Source organism: Protopterus annectens, chromosome 6.part1 (genome assembly GCF_019279795.1).
Source record: "Protopterus annectens isolate FY-2018-M chromosome 6.part1, PAN1.0, whole genome shotgun sequence".
In the NCBI taxonomy this organism is placed as follows: domain Eukaryota; kingdom Metazoa; phylum Chordata; order Ceratodontiformes; family Protopteridae; genus Protopterus; species Protopterus annectens.
The window spans coordinates 287498045-287517542 of record NC_056738.1 but is presented as its reverse complement, the minus strand read 5'-3'; the positions used below and the strand labels follow the sequence as shown (position 1 = coordinate 287517542).

Genomic DNA, 19498 nt, shown 5'->3' with positions numbered 1-19498 from the left:
CCACAGGGAATACATCCAACAATGGGTTTCCCTAGAATAGACCGCTGAGTTGGTTCAGAAAAATCTGCGCCCACTCTCTTGTAATGACTCAATTTTGAACCAATGGTTTGTCCCTTTTTAAATGAGAAAGAGCAATGATCCGGCAACATAGAACAAAGTTTTGAATCAGCTTTAAGAATGTTCCAATGTCTCTGTATGATGTTTTTAAAGCCTTGTGTATTACGTCCGTATGTGGTTACCAAACGTAAGGGTTGTAACTGCTGACAATTGTTCTTATCTTTATATATTAATAGATCTTCCCTGTTTAGGCTGGACACAAATCTTTTGGCAACATGTATCGAACCTGGACGATAACCCCTCTTAATGAATCTACAAGTCAGATCATCTTGGGCATCAGTGAAGGATTGGTGGCTAGAACAGATTCTCCTGGCTCTAAGAAACTGAGATTTCGGTATATTATGGATGACATGTTGTGGGTGGAAGCTGGTAGCATGTAATATTGAATTGAATTCAGGGAATTTCCTAAACATCCTGGAGGATAAAGTGTGATCCTGGTTCCTAGTAATTTCTACATCGAGAAATACTATCCTTGATTTATGATAAGTCAATTTAAATTCAATCCCCCATATGTTGTTATTCAGGTATTCAAGAAATTCCATGAGATATTGTTCATCAGCTTTCCACACCAACCAACAGTCATCCAAATACCGACGCCAAATATCCATCTCACACATATATATATTATGTGTAGCATCATAAATTATGATCTCTTCAATGTATGCCATAAACAGATCTGCATATATGGGTGCAAAAGATGCACCCATAGCAGTACCCTGCTTCTGCCAATAACAAAGATTCTGAAAATAGAAAACATTGCTAGACAGCACATATTCTGTAAGGCATACAAGAAAGGTGTTAAATCCAGATGGATATAAACCTGATCTAGCCAACCAATAATCCAACGCTTGTAAGCCCGCCCAATGGGGAATGTTGGTATAAAGAGAGGTAATGTCCAGGGTACATAATAACCAATGAGATTGAAGTTGGGAGTTGTTGATAATATCCAAAAATTGGGTGGTGTCCTGAATCCTGGCTCTAATTTGACTCAATAACGGTTTTAAATATAGAGTCAGATATTCCGATAGTGGTTCCGTAAGGGACCCATGTCCAGAGACTATTGGTCGCCCAGGTGGCTTAGTGGCATGTTTGTGAATCTTTGGCAACAGATATAAGTACTGTTTTTTCGGTGACCCAACCAATAGCTGCTCTTTCACTTCTTGAGTGATAATACCTTCATCCACTGCCTTAGTTAAAAAATCATCAATCTGGCACTTAAAGTGGGGAGAAGGGTCCACTAACATCTGCCTATAATATTGTGTATCACCCAATTGTCTCATAGCCTCACCATCATAAGCAATTTTATCCATTATCACCACCGCTCCTCCTTTGTCAGCTGGAATAATAACCAAATTTTTGTTACCAATCAACTCATCCAAACAACCTAATTCCTCAGTAGTCAAGTTATTATAAGTGGCTGGAAAGTCTTTGAGATGACAATGTATGTCCCGTAGGACATTTTTTTGGAACACCCCTACTAAGTGATTCATAGGTGGAATGAAGGTTGATTTTTTAAATCTAAAATTACCAACTGTATCACAAGGCACATTGGAAACATTACTATCCACATTGCTGTCAAAAAACACCTTCAGATTTAATATACGACAAAAATTGGTGACATCCTGTGCCAGAGACTGCTCGGAGACAAAAAACCCTGGAACAAAATTGAGCCCTTTATTTAATAATTTGATTTGTGCATTGGTTAAATCATAAGATGAGATATTATGAACATTAGAGTCTGGACTTATTGCTGTGTCATGATCTTCATTAATGTTTCCAAACTGTGTTTGGATTTTGTGTTTCCTATGCTTCCGCCCCCCTCGTCGGTATCTAAATTGAGAGGGTGTGTCAAATTGTCTCTTTTGGACATGGGTAATCCCTCACATGAGTGTGAATCAGATTCTCCTTCTGTGTTGGAGGAATAATCTTCCCCAGATGTCCCACTTGACAAACCAGTTTTGGTCTTAAGAATGGACCTAGGCCTTTTTCTTTTTGGAGTGGATGCTCTTTTATCATATTTATGGTCATCCCTGGGCAATCTAAAAGATACATTCTTGGAATTATCAAAAGGTTTCCCCCTATCATAATCACCCACATCACGAAGAAATTTTTTGATTTTTCTATCTTTAAGGGTGGTTTCCAATTTAGACAAATCTGTGGTGAGTTTCTTAACCTGTGTGGTAAAAGAATCACAAGCTTCGAACTTATTCGTCTGTAAACTTAAAGCATCTAGATCCTTAATACCCTGTTGTACCTTACGCCCGTAAAAATCGGCCAAAGCATCCACAAATTGGGATGAGGCCAACTGTTGAATTTGACCCCAATCTTGAATCAACTGGTCATCAATATCAGAAACCAAAGGTTGTATTTTAACCCTAAGACCCCGTGGGGTAATATGTTTTTGTTGGTATGCCTTAAACAAGCGTAAGTGCCACACATTGGTCCTAACCATCTTCATTTGTTTGCCCAATTTATTAAAAAATATATCACATTGTGCATCCACATCAGACCCAACCACATCTGTCACAATAGATGAACCATGCTTGTCCAAACCAAACACAGATAAATCATGCATGTCAGCTGACAAACCCTGTATAATGGGTGACAATGCCATGTTTATAATTAATGAATTTTCTTACTCAAACCAAACCAGTTAAATTGTGCTTCAAAAATTGAACACCTGAAACAAATGTTGCTTTGAGCTCAGTAAAGGCTGATATAAATATGAACACACCAATAGTCCAATGTCTATATGTAGACCAAAAATTGAATCAAAAAAAATTTTTGTGATCCAAAATCAGACCATTATACTTTCAACACCAAAAGATAAATTATATATAAATAACCTGGTGTGTATGTATAAGTCTGATGGATCAATAACCATTCGAATAGACCAATACTATAAACAGCCCAAACGACCTTCAAAAGATATCCAAGGTCATATTGCTGTGTATAGGTCTCAATATTATCAAAACAAAATGCCAATGGGCTACAATCACGTATACATCACTCAAAATGTATCAAATACAGTATGTAATATACTGAAATGAATGACATAATATGGAACATGAACCAACCTGTACAGCAATTGATCAATCAAAAAAATGAATTGTCATTATTGAAGGCCCCTTGTGAACTAAAATGTGTTCATTGAAGCACAACCAAACTGGCACCAAATCTATAAAGCTATTGTAACAAACTAATGTATAGCCAAAATAGACCACATAGTGTTTGGTGAACAAAACATGGTTCAATACAACACCCAAACAACATGGACCCCACCGACACATATATAGAAGACAATGTGATCAATGGATATAGAAAAATGAATATATCACCAAACATAAAACCAATATATATCAACAGTTGTCCATATCTTAAACATAAAAATCAAACTGTTGAAAAAATGGTGATCTGACCACAAGTCAATATGGACTGTCCAAAAACCGACCTGTGCAATGTGTGTATAAAGAATTGGACATCATCCAGATTCTAATTGTTATAAAAATTGTGAGCTATATCAACCCCATAGAAATATATATATATCACATCTACACAACCATTAAACAAAAATTATCCAGAATAATGTTATATCCAATCCAAAAAACACACAATCACACAGACCAAATAAAATGTAATTATCTGCAAAAAATGGACATGTCATAACACAGTTGAAATAAATATTCACACAGACTCTGGTCCTAAATGCTCACCAAACCAACAAAGATCTAAATCAACAAACTAACCTGGCAAAATTGGTTTAATGAGAATGTCATAAACCAACTAAAAAATTTGCAATTTGATAAATTCACAAAATCCACCAAACCCATATAGATATAAACCAACAAGTTTGAATGGACCCCCAGGTATGAAATAAATGCAACAAAATAGTCACATACAAGCAAAAGGGCATTTGACAAAAAATTAAACCTACATGAAATCACACCCCCATCTGATCACCCTTCCGACTAGTTAAACATAGTGTCAGATTGTTCACACTAAACACAAACCATGAACCTGCAAGTAAACTAAAATGACTAAAAAAACCTGCCACCTATCGCACTGGCCAGCAATTACACCCACCAGCACTATCCTATTGACCAGCTGAATATCTAATTGTCATATAATGTTTCATGTATTTAATTAAATATAAAAGTGCAAAATCAGAACATGTAACCAAGATGCAGCAAAAGCGGGTTGCAATGAAGCACCTTGGTCTAAAATAATTGGCATATCCTACAGTCATATGATATAAATCATGGTTCATGTAAAGTCCTGACAATACAATAGACAACACAAAAATTTTTGTTGAAAAATGCAAATCACCATTAAGAGTTAAACATCTTACTGTGATAAAAATCACCACATGGTGAATCCGGACAATAAATAAACCAGTCCAAACATCCGGAACTCTTCAAAACTAACAAATTAATGTGACGGCGCCAAATATGGCCAAAAACAAACAATTACAATGGTGGTAAGAAATGCAGATGACTCAAATTAAATCAAACAGTCGCACATCAGACTCATCATCCGTTATAGGTTATACATAAAAAATGATGTTCGCGTGGACCGCGAAACATACATCCTACCAAACAGACAAGAAATTGCATAGAAAGTCAGCCAAATGGCGTACTGTGCAATAAATAAATATGCCCACCCTAAACTGTTGGATTGAATGAGCATACGACCATGCAATAATATCAAATATATCAGACTAACTATGAGATAGCAATGACATGTAAGCCACACACCAGACATGTAAGCCAGCTCCTACCAGATCCACTCAAGCCAAACCCAGACACACCAAAAGCACCAGGTTTCAGTCCCAGGGGACTCACAGAACTAAGCAATGGGGTGCTTCCACTTCCAAATCTGGAAATAACAAGACACCACCCTATGGTAAACAGTCTCAATGACTTTCTTTTAAAATTACCAAAATTACCAAAACTTACCTCTCAGCCACCCCTTTGGAGGGGGAAATTGCTCTTTATGCAAAAAACTGGCAACTCATAACCCAGGACAAATGGGTTTTAAATATAGTGTCCCAGGGATACAGATTTCATTTCCACACGTTGCCAACTCCAAATGGGTAGCCAGACCTGCCCCCAAATCAGTGGGCAGAGGCTCAGAAACAAGTACTTTCCCTCTTAAACATGGGGGCTATTAAACCAGTACCAGAAGAGGAAAAGGGACAAGGTTTCTATTCCATACTTTTCCTGGTACCCAGAAAAGACAAATCATGGCGTCCAATTCTGGACCTGTCTACTCTAAACACCTTTCTGGACATTCCAAAATTCAAGATGCTGACTCTTCACCAGTTACTTCCTATGCTAGGCAAGGATGCCTGGTTGGCAATTCTAGATTTAAAAGACGCTTACCTGCATATCCCAATCAGGGAAGGTTCATAGGTAAGTACTAGGCTATCTGCCCGAGGGCATTTATAAGCCTAGCCAGAATGTGTTGACTTTCGCCACCCCCTTAGATTAGTTCCCTGTGCCTCGGTCCAGCAGAGCCATTAGTTCCTTGTACCTCTGCCCAGCAGAGCCACTGCAGTGATCCCCAGGGTAAATTTTCTGTTTCCCATCCACTCATCAAGGTCTCTCTTGAAGAGTGTTAGTGAGGGGCTCTGCCTAATGTAGATTGGAATCCTGTTCCAAAGCATGGGGAGTCTCTGGGACAGGAATCTATCCCTCCAGCACGTCCTATTTATCGTTGTGGTGAGGTTTAGATCCCTAGAGTGTGTGGCTCTCGGCGATTTGTTTTTTTTTAGGTGGAGCATGTCCCATCAATTCTGGGTTGGACATGGCCTTCTTTGTCAGGCAGAGATCACCTCTAAGTAAGCGGTATGCAACCAAGTACAGCTGGAGTTTCTTCAGTCGGGCTGCATAGTGCATATGTTTGAGGCCAGTAATTCTCTTGGTGAGGTACTTCTGTGGTCTTTCCAGCTGTTGCAGGTGTCTTGTAAGGTACATCCCAAATGGAGCATTGTACTCTATGATGGGTCTGATGAGTAGAGGGGCACAATAACCTCTTTTGTTCTAGATGCGAACCCTTTTGTGATTAGGTGGGCCACATAGAAGGATTTTCTAACCACATTGTCAATATGATTATCAAAGGAGAGATTACTGTCTACTTGGGTCCCCAGATCCCTTATTACATTTTCTGTATTTAGGGGACTGCCACATATGTGGTAGTTCGTGGGTACTTTGCTTTTTCCAAAGGGGATGACTATGCACTTTTTGGCATTTAGCTTGAGGCCATGATTTTGACACCAGGTATCCGTCTCATTGAGACCCTTCTGAAGGATGTCTGTATCAGCTGGAGTGTCATTTATGGCCCCCAGTTTGCAGTCGTCTGCGAACTTGGTCAGCCATAGTCCTCCTGTGCTTGCCTGTACCTCTGAGAATTATATACCAAACAGGAGTAGAATATACCTACGCTTCAAAGCAGGCTACTTGCATTATCAGTTCTCTGCACTGCCCTTTGGCTACTGCGCACAAGGTATTCACAAAGTGCGGGCTCCAGTAATATATCCATACCTGGACGATTGTCTAATTTAGGCAGAAAACCAGGCCATACTTATAAAACATCTGGCGTTTGTAAAAAGGGTTCTAACTTGTCTAGGGTACACCATAAACGAAAAGAAATCACAAGTGGTACCCTCTCAAAAAATTACGTTCCTGGGTGCAAGCTTGAATACAACTGCCCAGATGGCTGTCCTCATGCCAGAAAAGCAAATTCATTGCATGACTTACTTCAAACAGGCGGCCACAAAAATCCTGCTATCTGCAAAACAAATACTGCAAGCCTTGGGGTTCATGGTCTCCTGCATTCTTCTAATACCATATGCAAGACTGCATATGAGGAAACTTCAGTGGTACTTAAAAAGTTTATGGAGTCAACATTGTCACAGCCTGGAAACAATGATTCCTATCATACCTTGCCTATGCCTAGAGTTCCTATGGTGGGCAGAGGGCTGCCACCAAAACAAGGGACTGTTATTCACACCACCCCCTGCCACCCAAACCCTAGCTACAGACGCATCAGACTATGCATGGGGGGCTCATATGGCAGTGAAGTACATTCAGGGCAAATGGAGCCCAAATCAAATGCACCTACATATCAATCAAAAAGAAATGCTAGCTGTACAGAATGCTCTGACAGCCTTCAAGGGCTACCTTCATCCAGGACAACTAATGGTAAAGACGGACAACACCATGGTTATGTGGTACATAAACAAGAAGGGGGTACACATTCTTACCCCTTCTGCAGACTAGCCATGGCATTGTGGAACACGGCCTTGAGCTACCAAGTACAACTACAAGCTCAATTCCTGCCAGGAAAGCTGAATATTCTGGCAGACTAACTAAGCAGAAATCTCATGGACCCACACGAATGGAAACTGGAACCACAGATTTTCAACATGTTGACAAGCAAATGGGGGAGCCCAGACATAGATCTATTTGCCTCCCCCAGAACTACCAGTTGGACAAGTTTTGCACATGAACTCCTCACAAAAAAACCTGGAAAGTGGATGCTTTGTCCTTCAGCTGGAAAAACCTATCAGTCTACGCCTTTCCCCCTCTGCCTCTGCTCTCCAAAGTTCTGCTAAAAGTCAAACAGAACAAACCAAAAATTATTTTGATTGCTCCAGACTGGCCATGCCAACACTAGTACCCACTCCTGCGCAGTGTGTCTCTAATATCCCCATGGCACCTGCCTCAGACACCTTCCTTACTGTCTCAGCAGGAGAACCAGATTCTGCACCCTTAGCTCCCTACATTGAACCTTGCAGCTTGGCTAATCACTTAAATTCACCCTTAACATCCCTCAGCAAACATGTGATGGATGTCATCTTGGAGGCGAGAAGACCTAGTACTGGAAAATCTTATGCTGACAAATGGAAAAGATTCTGTGCTTGGAATCAGTCTCAAGGAATGAGCACAGCAGCACCCAATTTACCTCAGATTTTACAATACCTAACTGAGATGCTTCACAAGGGCCTGTGTTTTTCCTCCATTAAAAAACATGCCTTAGCCATTTCAGCTCATTATAACACAGAACCTCCCCTCTTCTCTCATCCTCTGCTCAAGCAGTATCTCAGAGGGGCCAAGAACTTGAGACCACCCAGGAGAGCTCCAACCCCTGCCTGGGACCTTAACTTTGCATTGGAAAAACTCACTCTGCCTCCTTTCCAGCCAGCTGCTACTGCAGGCTTAAAATTTCTTTCTTGGAAAATAGCCTTCCTTCTGGCAATTACTTCAGCTAGAAGGATATCTGAGTTACAGGCCATTATGGCAGTGGAGCCTTTCATCATTTTTCATGTGGACAGGGTGTCACTCAGTACCAATCCATCCTTCATGCCCAAGGTGGTATCCAGTGTGGCTCTTAATCAGTCCATTCATTTGCCAACTTTCTTTCCCAATCCACAGAACAAAGGGGAACGGATTCTGCATTCATTGGATGTGCACAGACAACTGAGATTTTACTTGGACAGAACTAAGACTCGAAGAAAATCTGAACAGCTGCTGATAGCATTTGCTGCAGGGGCAGAGGGAAAGGCTATTTCAAAACAAACCATTTCTAAATGGATAAGCAATTGCATTCATTTCTGCTACAAGCATCATGGAATGCCTATCCCCCAGTGGATCAGATCTCATTCCACTACGGCTCCATCTACTTCTACAGCCTTTCTCAGAGGTGTTCCTACCAGGGATATTCTAGAAGCTGCTACCTGGAGTTCAGTTCATACTTTCACCAAGCATTATCATTTACCAATTTTCTCTAAATCCAGAGCTGGCTTTGCCACTGCTGTCTTGCAGGGCCTTTTAGCTGGTCCTAATGCTGTATAAATCCATCCTCCCAACCATGGCTTTGGGAATCTACCCAAATGTAATGACTGGAACAGTGAAACACGAAGACCATAGTACAGTTGTGTACACTTACCATAAATGTAGATGTTCGAGTGTATTCACTGTTGCAGTCCTGGTTATCCTCCCTCCAGCCCCCTGTTTTTTTCTCTGACTATACCTCTACTTTCTGTTCCTATGCTTAAAAGCCTTTTTGGTGTATTTGCTTTTGATTGGAGGTATATTGCTGTAATTTAAGATTATATTTTGCTCCCCATTCGGGGGGCACCTGACATCTGGGGCAAGAAAAACTGAAGTAATGATGTTGGCTGCATGTTTTATACCCCTGACGACCTGACATCATGGAAGAAGGGACAGCAACCGACGCAGGACCCAAGACTTTGTTAACCAGGCCAACTGAGGGCAACCTGCCGGCAGATTACCCAAATGTAATGACTGCAGCAGTGAATACACTCGAACATCTACATTTATGGTAAGTGTACACAACTGTACTTTTTCTGTATCTTGAGATTCCTATAAAACATATATTTTAACTAACTAACCACTTTTCTGTGATACCAAGCAAGCAGTTTCCTATAATGTTAATTTTGTTCAGTTTTGGAGGCATACTATAGTTAGATCTGACAGAAACTGTCTGAAGGCATGCAGGCATCTTTTTTAGTCATATCACTAAGGATTTTTATCATTTTAAAGTTTCACTTCTTCCTGGAAACATATATGACAAGAACTGGAACTTCATTTTGAAACCAACAGTTACTTTGCTGGAAGCTGCCACCAAATATTGCTTACCTAGGGTCAACTATGTCATTTTATAAGATAGCTTATCTTTTCTCTGAGCAGTGTTTGGCATTTGAAGCTGTCTGAGGTTTCATGGTCATGCTATAGTGACTATTTTTTGTATGTAGGTTTATAGGTGAATACTAGGCTAACTGCCCTGAACAATAACACATGGTTAGAATCAAGCCCTGTACCCTGTGTCTTTGAGGTAAAGACCTTAACCATTATGCCAACCCCATCTCTCCTGTCATTAGATATTAAATCCACCTTTCCACAGGGAGAGTAGTGAGGTAGTGGTAGATCTGGCTCAATGTACCTTAAGTGTTTAATTCAGATAAGTTTAGGCCAGTAGACTAATAATGGTTGTATTGCAAATAGTTATCCCTCTATATTCAGATGGGAGTATTGAAAACAAAAAACTCCTAAGACCAGACATAATTGCATTCCTGCTACTAGAAATGTTACAAAATAATCAATGTTTTTAAAGGGGGAAAGCTTCTGTGATCTCCTGGTATGGGATGTTTGCCACCACAGTAGGATCTCTAAGCATTTCAAAAACAAAGCATGTCATGTGACAAAATAAATTCCTGCATGATAGAATGTCAACAACATAAGCAGGTAACCATTTGAAATGACGAGACTGAATGGCTGAAAAAGCAGACTTGCATAGACTGTGGTGGCCATTTCCCAGAATATCCCCTTTCCCCAAGTTATGGCGAGCTTGTTGTTTGTATATATTAAGTTCTGGGGTGCAGTGGGGCTTGTCCTACTGCAAAAAAGTAATTTTAAAGAACAGCAAATCTTGAACTTTGCTGATCTCCTGGAATTTTTTTTTCACACTATCGGCGCTTGATGTTACTCATGTCAACATTTCAGTAAGTGTGTTGTGCTGCGATAACATACCACATTCTCTCCTGAGTCACAATTGCTGATGGGCATGCTTGGAAGTGGTTTAAATCTACCAGTCCTGTATCCCGAATTAACTCCAGAAGTGCCCCTTTGTCCATGGAATATGTCATTCCTGACTTTGCCTGGAGTACCATCAACATTGCACATTATTTTAGGATCTCAATTCTCATAACTAAGAAACAACAGCTAGTAAGTAACCTGGACCATCTCAAAGTAGGTAGTACTGCCATTCTATTTGGGCAAACCCCTTGAACCATATGATGTTGTGGTACTGCAATTACCAAAATGAGGTCATCAAGAACTGGTTCCAAAACTCCCGCCTTTAAGTTATCCCATAGTTACTGCACTTACTAATTTTTGTCAACTTTTTGGTCCATTGTTTCTACTAGTAATCCTAGTGCTTCACAACAGAGGAACTGTAACATGGCTGCACCAAGATTTAATGCACGTTTCCAAACTGTAGCTTTATCTCATCATTATGTCTAGCACTGCTGATTAGCCTCTTACCTCTATTGTCTGCATGGAAGCAGTGCATAATGCTTGCAGGCTACATGTTATATTGTTCCACATTTGTTTAAGAATCCTGTTATTCATATGCTTATGAAACACTGGTGGCAGGGAACTGCATCTGTTAGAATGAGGAATAGCATTCTTGTTGAAAGATAAATGCTTCATTCTTACACTGTGGGTAGTGTGAGTAGGCAGAGGGCAGTGATATCTACTGCCATTTTTTTAAGTAACTTCAATTCTTGACATATTTTGACATATGTACTTAGTTACACAGAGCAATAAAGGAGTTTACTTCTCTCAGCACCCACCATGATTTTGCCTCATGGATTGCAGTCACCTAGGTGTGGTGTTGCTTCTAGCCTGAGAAGGCACTATAGTCTATAGTCTCTCTGAAGTGTGTATACTAGCTGGCTTCTGGATACTACTTCACTGTGATGAGCTAAGGCTATATCAAAAAGTAAATGGTGATGGATTTCTGGATAATTCTTTACTGAACAATCAAAGACTGTATATATTTTTTTCAAATCTTTTAGAAATCAGGGAAATCCAATATAATGGTCAGAATGTGTCAGCTTGAATAATTGTCTTGTGGTAACTGTGAACAACTGTGTAATTGTACTATAGCTTGCTACTTTTTGTTAATTCTTATTAAGGCCATGGACCTAACACAGATATCTGTAATAGTCTGTCATAAACAATACTTTCTGAATACTGCTTTTTATTTGTTACACTCCCTTTATGACCAATATGTTTTGATGTACTGTGAAGACATATAGCATAACAGTATGTATAAAAATCAGAAATGCTCAGAGAGGTTTCTCAGGTTCACAGAAGACAGATGCCACTTTTGCTTATGGATCCTTCCATTTGGTATTTTTGTAGTCGTAGGAAATGTACCAAGTGCCTCAAAATGGAATGCTAACCTTTTTTCTGCCATTAAGGATATCTACTGTATCTCTGGTGGAAAAATGATTTTCTTAGTATCTTTGGAGGAGAATGCTAATTATCTCAAAAGAAGCTGATCTGGTCATGTCTCCTTAAATTGCAAAAAAAAAAAAAAGCCTTCTCTCCAGAGGCATTTCTTGAAGTTGTATCAGAACCATCACTTCTCTTGAATGGTAATCAGTAGTATTCCTAAAGGGTAGGCAGTTATGGTGTTACCAGCTGAACCCTTTGAAAGGTTCAAAGTAGCGAGAAATACAGTTACCCTAAGATGAACATGTCATTACATTAAAGAAAATGTATTGAATTTTGCATGAAACCTGAATAATTGAATGTCAAGACAACATGGCTTATTGCATTTTTTTGGAATATCTTGATATAGTCACGTTACAATGCTGGTACTTTATATACATTTAATTCCTAATATGATGGGGTTGCAGAATGCAGTATATGTAGTTTCATGTCTTGTCTTTTATTAATTTTGATTCTTGATAATTTAGTATGTGTAATACATTTATGTTAATTATACAATATACTAGTATCACTAGTCAGGGTATAACATTATGACAGCATTATTGAAGAATGTGGATTTCATGTCATAAGCACTCCACCCTTTGAGACCCAAATTATTGTTTTATGCTGTTTGCTTATTACCATTTGGTACTAGCTGTAAACTGCATTTTATACGACTGGTGAGTACTCTCTGTGTGCATGTGTGTTTCTGAGTATGCATTAGTGTATGTGCATAAATGTATGTTTGTTTGTGTGTATGTATGTATGTGTGTGTATATATATATATATATATATATGTATGTATATATATATATATATACACACGTGTATAAATTAAAGGCTGGCTTCATTAATGCCTACACTTGTGTACAGCATTTTGAGTGACTAGACAGCACAAGCATAACTCCCACTTTCTTCTTTCTGATTTTAGTTTTCCTACTGCTTTTGCAACTATAAATATTGAGAGACATTCATAAAGGTTACCACAATGTGCAGACTATGTTTACGCTTAGTGTAATCCTTTTGAGTGAATAAACGGCACACAAAATGTGGTAGGGATGTTCCTGAATGCAAATCATGTATACTTAGTGTAGACATTCGTGAATCTGGCCCATAGTATGCTTACAAACATAATGTTTAAATGGTCTCACACACGGGGGTGCGTGTGTGTGTCTATATATTGATATATATATATATATATATATATATATATATATATATATATATATATATATATATATATATATATATATATATATATATATATACAATTTGTATGTGCACTCATGTATACCTGTCTGTATGCATATGTTAACACAAATGTTCATGTACATGTACATATAGTGTATCCATATAGTAACGCATATTTATGTTTGAATGTGTTATGTTTATATATAATATTTGTGTGTTCATGTCTATATGTTCATATGTGTATGAGCCTATGCACAAACGTATGTTCATATATGTATGTACACACAGGCTTATATAGAAACTTTCTGAACTTGTCAAACTCACGCTTAGCAAAGGTCTTGATTGTTTGGGATTTCTCCCTTTTAGACTGCTCATGTTATCCTAGAGCCCTGGAGTTGGTTATATTATGTGAGGAGAGGGATTGTGGGGGAAAACTCCTTTGTTGGGTATTGTGTGGCTTGGGTTCCTCCAAAATGAAAAAAATATATATTCCAGGAGTGTAGAATATCTTTAACAAGTGGTCTTAAATTGTCAGGAATTTTGACAAGTTGAATTTTTTTCACCAAGTTGTAATACACTCATTGTGTGTGTGTGTGTGTGTCTGTGTGTGTGTGTGTGTGTGTGTGTGTGTGTGTGTATAGTTTATGTGTGAGTTTGTATGTAATGTAGCCTAACTCTGGATTACTCTTCTTTCGGCTTTTCCCGGTTAGGGGTCGCCACAGCAGAACTCCGATCCGCTAATGATTGGCAGTAGATTTTTACGTGCTGGCTTGCCGGGCCTAACGCACAACCTTCAGTGAAGGAACGCCCATTCATGCATGTCAACACACAGAAGATGCTCTAACTGAGAATCAAAAGTGCAATGTCTAACTGTGAGGCGACAACGCTACCGCAGCACCACCACCGCAGATCTGGAATATTAGACAAAATATGACATAAAAATTCAATATAATGATGTGTGCTTCTACTTGTCTTCAGTCTTGATACATCAGTGACAGTTATCAATATCCTTAGTGTTTGAAAGAACTATTAACATTCCCCTAAACTTCACATATTTGCACTATATGTTGAAAACTTAAATGCTTTACACAGTGAGTGCAAAAGGAAACATTATTGATATTTTGGTTATACTCCTGTAGATATTGTTTTTTACAAAAAAAAAAAAAAAAGACAGTGACACTCCCCAGCGTACCTAATGCTAACCCCCTAAATCTACTCTTTTTTTAATTAGAAGTGATAAATAAAATGAAATAAATTGTGAACTTTCTCGTACGTGTACACACACACACACACACACACACACACACACACACACACACACACACACACACACACACACACACACACAAAAGACACTGACCAGCTGACAAAATACCCTTGCCACTGAAAGCAACACCTGATTCCAAATCTAGGTTTACTGTGATATTATCAAAGACCCCAGTACGGGGACCTCAACCCCTATGAAGATCATACCATAAGTAATAATGCCAGAGCCCACAGGGACTAAATACATCAAATACTGAATCTTCTCACCTGTGTGAACCCAGTGACAGGTGTTAACATGGGTCCTACAGGGGCACTAGTTCAAGATTTTTATACTGTGGGTCTTGTGGTAAGATTGTTGTAGGATTGCAGTATAATAAAGGAAGAATGTCCTCTGGAGTGTGTGATATTTTAAATATTTTATTCTGTAGGATTAAGGAATGTCAGTTAATGAATTGTGATTCGAGCATTCATCATAAAAATCTTTATCTAAATCTGCAGTCAGAATAGTTTCTGCATGCCACACACTAGACCCCAATGAATTGTTTGTGTGTGTATGTGTGTGTGTGTGTGTGTGTGTGTGTGTGTGTGTGTGCATGCAAATAGACATATAAAATGTATGAAAGTTAATTTTCATGTTCCTGAGTATACTGTGTTTTAAAATCTGCTGTTACACTGTTACAGTCTCAGGACAGACTGACGTATGCATACACTCACACATACACTAATATGTTTGTACATATAAGTACACATGCATACATTCCCAGATGTTTACAACTGTTTGTATTTATAGTACACATTTGTTGGATTATTAAAAACTGAAATCTGGACAGAAGTTACTTAGACTTAGATGAGGCTTTAAGACAGTTAATTGTTAGATAAGTAATTATGTGATTCAGTACATTGCATTCTGGGTGGAGAGTTTGCTGAACTACTAATGATGTCTTTCCAGGAGCCTGAAGTGTGCAACGTGTAAATGTGCTAACTTTACTGAAGAGAGTTTTTATTGAAGAGGACATTCAAGTGGCTGCGTGGCAGCTAAATGTTAATGTGTAAAAGTTTGTTTTTTATTTAAATGCACATGTCTTTAAAACTTTTATTATATTCTGTTATGTTGCAACATTAAATGTTTCTTTAGCCTGTCATATAGCAGTTCTAGATTTTTAACTAGCTTTTGTTGTTGATTTGTGTCATGGACTTATTCCATGATATGTCATAACTCTTCAAATTGTGATCATCTAAAATATGTCTTTCGCCTGTAAATAAACTTTATTTATTCATTTGTTGTGTATTTGTTGTCCAGGGAAAGCTGGCTGGGCACAAAGCCCCCTTTTTAGCTGAGTCTTGAGGAGAAGAGCCCAGTGCATCTAGTACAGTAAACTCTGTTAACCGGCACCCATGGGGATTGGTAGATGCTGGATAACTGTCGATGTTCTTCATGTTTCACTGTTGCAGTCATCACACTTGGGTTATCTGCCTGCAGGTAGCCCTCAGTCGGCCTGAATACCAGAGACTTAGTATTTCTGCGTCTGTTGCTGTTGCTTCAGGACTGACGTCAGGTCGTCAGGGGTATAAAAACAGGCAGCCGACGCTATTACATCAGTCTTTCTTGCCGAGGAGGAGCCCAAAGCAGAAGCAGTTCGCAAGTGCCAGTCTGCCGCTACCTGAATTTTTCATTTTCTAACTGAATAATCCTGAAGTCTTCTAATGCTAAGTACCCCATTGGAGATCCTTTTTTCTTGCTCTAACTGATTTAAAGAAAAAATTAACAATTGTCTTGCCTGTGGAAAGCAAATGCCTCACAGAGATTTTCATTCTTACTGTGTCACCTGCTTAGGCCCAGACCACAGCATCCCTTGCTGTCGGTTTTGTGCCTTAACGCGCGAACCATTCATCATCAGGCTCTCTTTGTCACTAAATTCATTCATTCTCGATCTCCGTATTCTGAAATGGCTTTGGTAAGCCATCCAACTACCGATTTTCTGAAAAAATGTAAGGATAAAGACAGAGACAGACCGCATAGGTCCAAAACTGCCAACAATGCTTACATCAAGCTAGATGCCAGTCTGCCGGTACTCCGTGAGCTGCCTTTGCAGCCCCTGATGCCCGCTTCAGTAGATTTTCAGGCCTCTGCTGAGACCCATTCGGAGTCCTGTATGCAGCGAGATGCTTCTTCGATTATGGAACCTGCGGATGTCTCTACCTTGGATGGGTCCATTGCCGCTGAGCAGGCACCGGCTTCTGAGGCAATTCTTTGCTTTACCGATGTTCGAATTAAACCAATGACTTCATTTCTAACCAAAACTACTGAGTTTCTTAGGCCCAGAGTACGCACTACGCCTAGAAAACCGACAAACAAAGCGCATGCTCAGGCTGCCATGCCACAAAAACAAATGCTTAGAATGTCTGAAGATCTTATTACACTGATTAGGTTAAGTCAGCCTTCCCCTGCAAAGAGACAAAGAACCCAGTCCCCTTCAGGTTTTATAGACCAGGAGTCCGATGACTCTTGACATTTCTGATTATGAAGACATGCCCTTATCCGCCTATGAGGATTCAGATGCAGAGGAATCCATTCCCTCTGCCTCCCCTTCAGAGGATTTTTCTTTTGGTGAAACCTTGCATACTTTAAGAGAGCATTTCCATTGGGAATGCCAAGACTACCCTCAGTCCAAAAAGAGACTCGGAGAATTTTTGGAGTTGCCTCAGCACAGGCCTTTAGCTATACCCCCTGTCCTGGATGTTGTGGATGATGTTTTCATGGATTCCAGTCTTACTCCTGACACTTTACCTCCTGCCCCTACAAAACCTGACAGGTACTACAGAGTACCTGATACTCACAAGTTTCTGTTCAAGAATCCTACTTCTGACCCAGAAATAATTTCCCAGGGGCCTAAAGGTATCAAGGCTACTACAGCCAAGAATTCCACCCCTTCGGACAGGGATTCCAGAGCTTTGGTCAGTTGGGGTAAGAAGGTATATAACTCTGCAACTCTTGCTATCAGGGCTTTGAATTGGCAGTTTCACATGCTAAAGTACCAACAACATATTATGGAGCTTATTAAACAAAACGTGGTAACTTTTCCAGACTGTGCAGAAAATAAAGAATTGCAGGAGATTATGCACTCTGCAAACCAAGTCGGTAAGCATACTTTGCAGTGTGGTTTTGATGCCCTAGAGGCATTATGCAGGGGAGCAGTCACTGGCTCTGTACTGAGAAGACATGCTTGGCTGAAGGAGCAGACCTTGCCAGATCATGTCAAATCTAAATTACTAGACACTCCTTTGAATAAGGACTCTTTGTTTGGCACCAAAGCAGAAGAGGTTCTTAAAAAAAGGAAGAAAAAGATAAATCTATGCATACTGTTAAAGAATTCTTACAAGTGCAACCCCCTAGATTCAGTAGGCATTGCCCTTCAAAACACTGGCCCTTTCCAGCCCCCTCCAGGCCTCCTCAAACAAGACCCAGGGGAAATAGACCACCCAGACTACAGTCTCAGGGTATGCAGAGATCTAAGCAATGGAGTGCCCCCACTCCTAAAGCAGGGAGTGGTAAGCCACCTCCTTACAGAAAAAGCTCACAATGACTTCTTCAATCCACTTCCCAGCTCTGTCCAACTGCTTGTGCCCCTAGGAGGAAAACTTGCCCTTCATGCAAAAAACTGGATGTCTATCACCCAGGACCGATGGGTCTTCAACATTGTATCCCAGGGGTACAAATTTTATTTCCATTCTCTGCCAACCCCAAGCAGGTTTCCAGACCTTCCTCCAAACCAGTGGACAGAGGCTCAAACCCAAGTACTTTCCCTGCTCAATATCAGAGCTATTCAGCCTGTTCCAGTAGAACAGAGGGGTCAAGGATTCTACTCCAGACTTCCTGGTACCCAGGAAAGAGGGCTCTTGGTGCCCAATCCTGGATCTTTCATTTCTCAACACCTTCCTGGTGGTACCAAAATTCAAAATACTTACCCTGCAACAACTTCTTCCTGTGTTAGCCAAGGGTGCCTGGTTAGTCACCCTAGACTTAAAAGAAGCCTATCTGCACATCCCTATAAGGGAGTTATGCAGGAACTATCTACGTTTCAGGACAGGATCTATGCATTATCAGTTCTCTGCACATCCTTTTGGCTTATCTACTGTGCCCAGGGTATTCTCAAAATGCCTGGCTCCAGCCATTGCATACTGCAGGCAGAGAAATATCCAAATTTACCCATAATTGGATGACTGCCTGATTCAGGCAGACAGGAATTGCTGCTTCAGTACCTGGCATTTGTAAAAAGCCTTCTCACTTCCTTGGGTACACCATCAATAAAAAAAAAAATCACAACTGGTACCCAGTTAAAAGATTGTATTCCTGAGAGCAAGCTTGGACACAACTTCCCAGATGGCATCCCTCACTTCAGAAAAGCAAGTCTATCTGACAGATAACTGGGTTCTGGTAGCCATTTGTTTGAAGTAATCTGCAAGAAAATTACTGCAAGCCCTAGGGTTCATGGCCTCATGTATAGTGCTAATTCCATATGCAAGACTGCATATGAGGAAACTTCAATTGTATTTAAAAAGTCTTTGGTGCCAACATTCTCAGGGCCTGGAAACAGCCATTCCTATCATACCCTGTCTAAAGGCAGAGTTCCTTTGGTGGGCAGAAGCATGCAACCACAAAAAGGGACAGACATTCACTCTACCCCACGCCGACCAGACCCTGACCACAGACGCATCAGACTATGCCTGGGGGGCTCACATGGCTGGCAAATGTATTCAGGACCACTGGAGCCCAAGTCAGATTCATCTGCACATCAACCAGAAAGAGATGCTAGCTGTACAGAATGGTCTGACAGCTTTCAGATCCCTACTCTTTCCAGGACAACTGCTAATAAAAACAGATACCACCACAGTTATGTGGT

General features: G+C 40.0%; 1 protein-coding gene across 3 annotated transcripts in view; it reads left to right on the top strand.

Moving 5' to 3' along the window:
- Positions 1-19498, top strand: part of IKZF2 (IKAROS family zinc finger 2) — a 932087-nt gene that overhangs the window by 319445 nt on the left and 593144 nt on the right. The gene's annotated exons all lie outside the window — the stretch shown is intronic.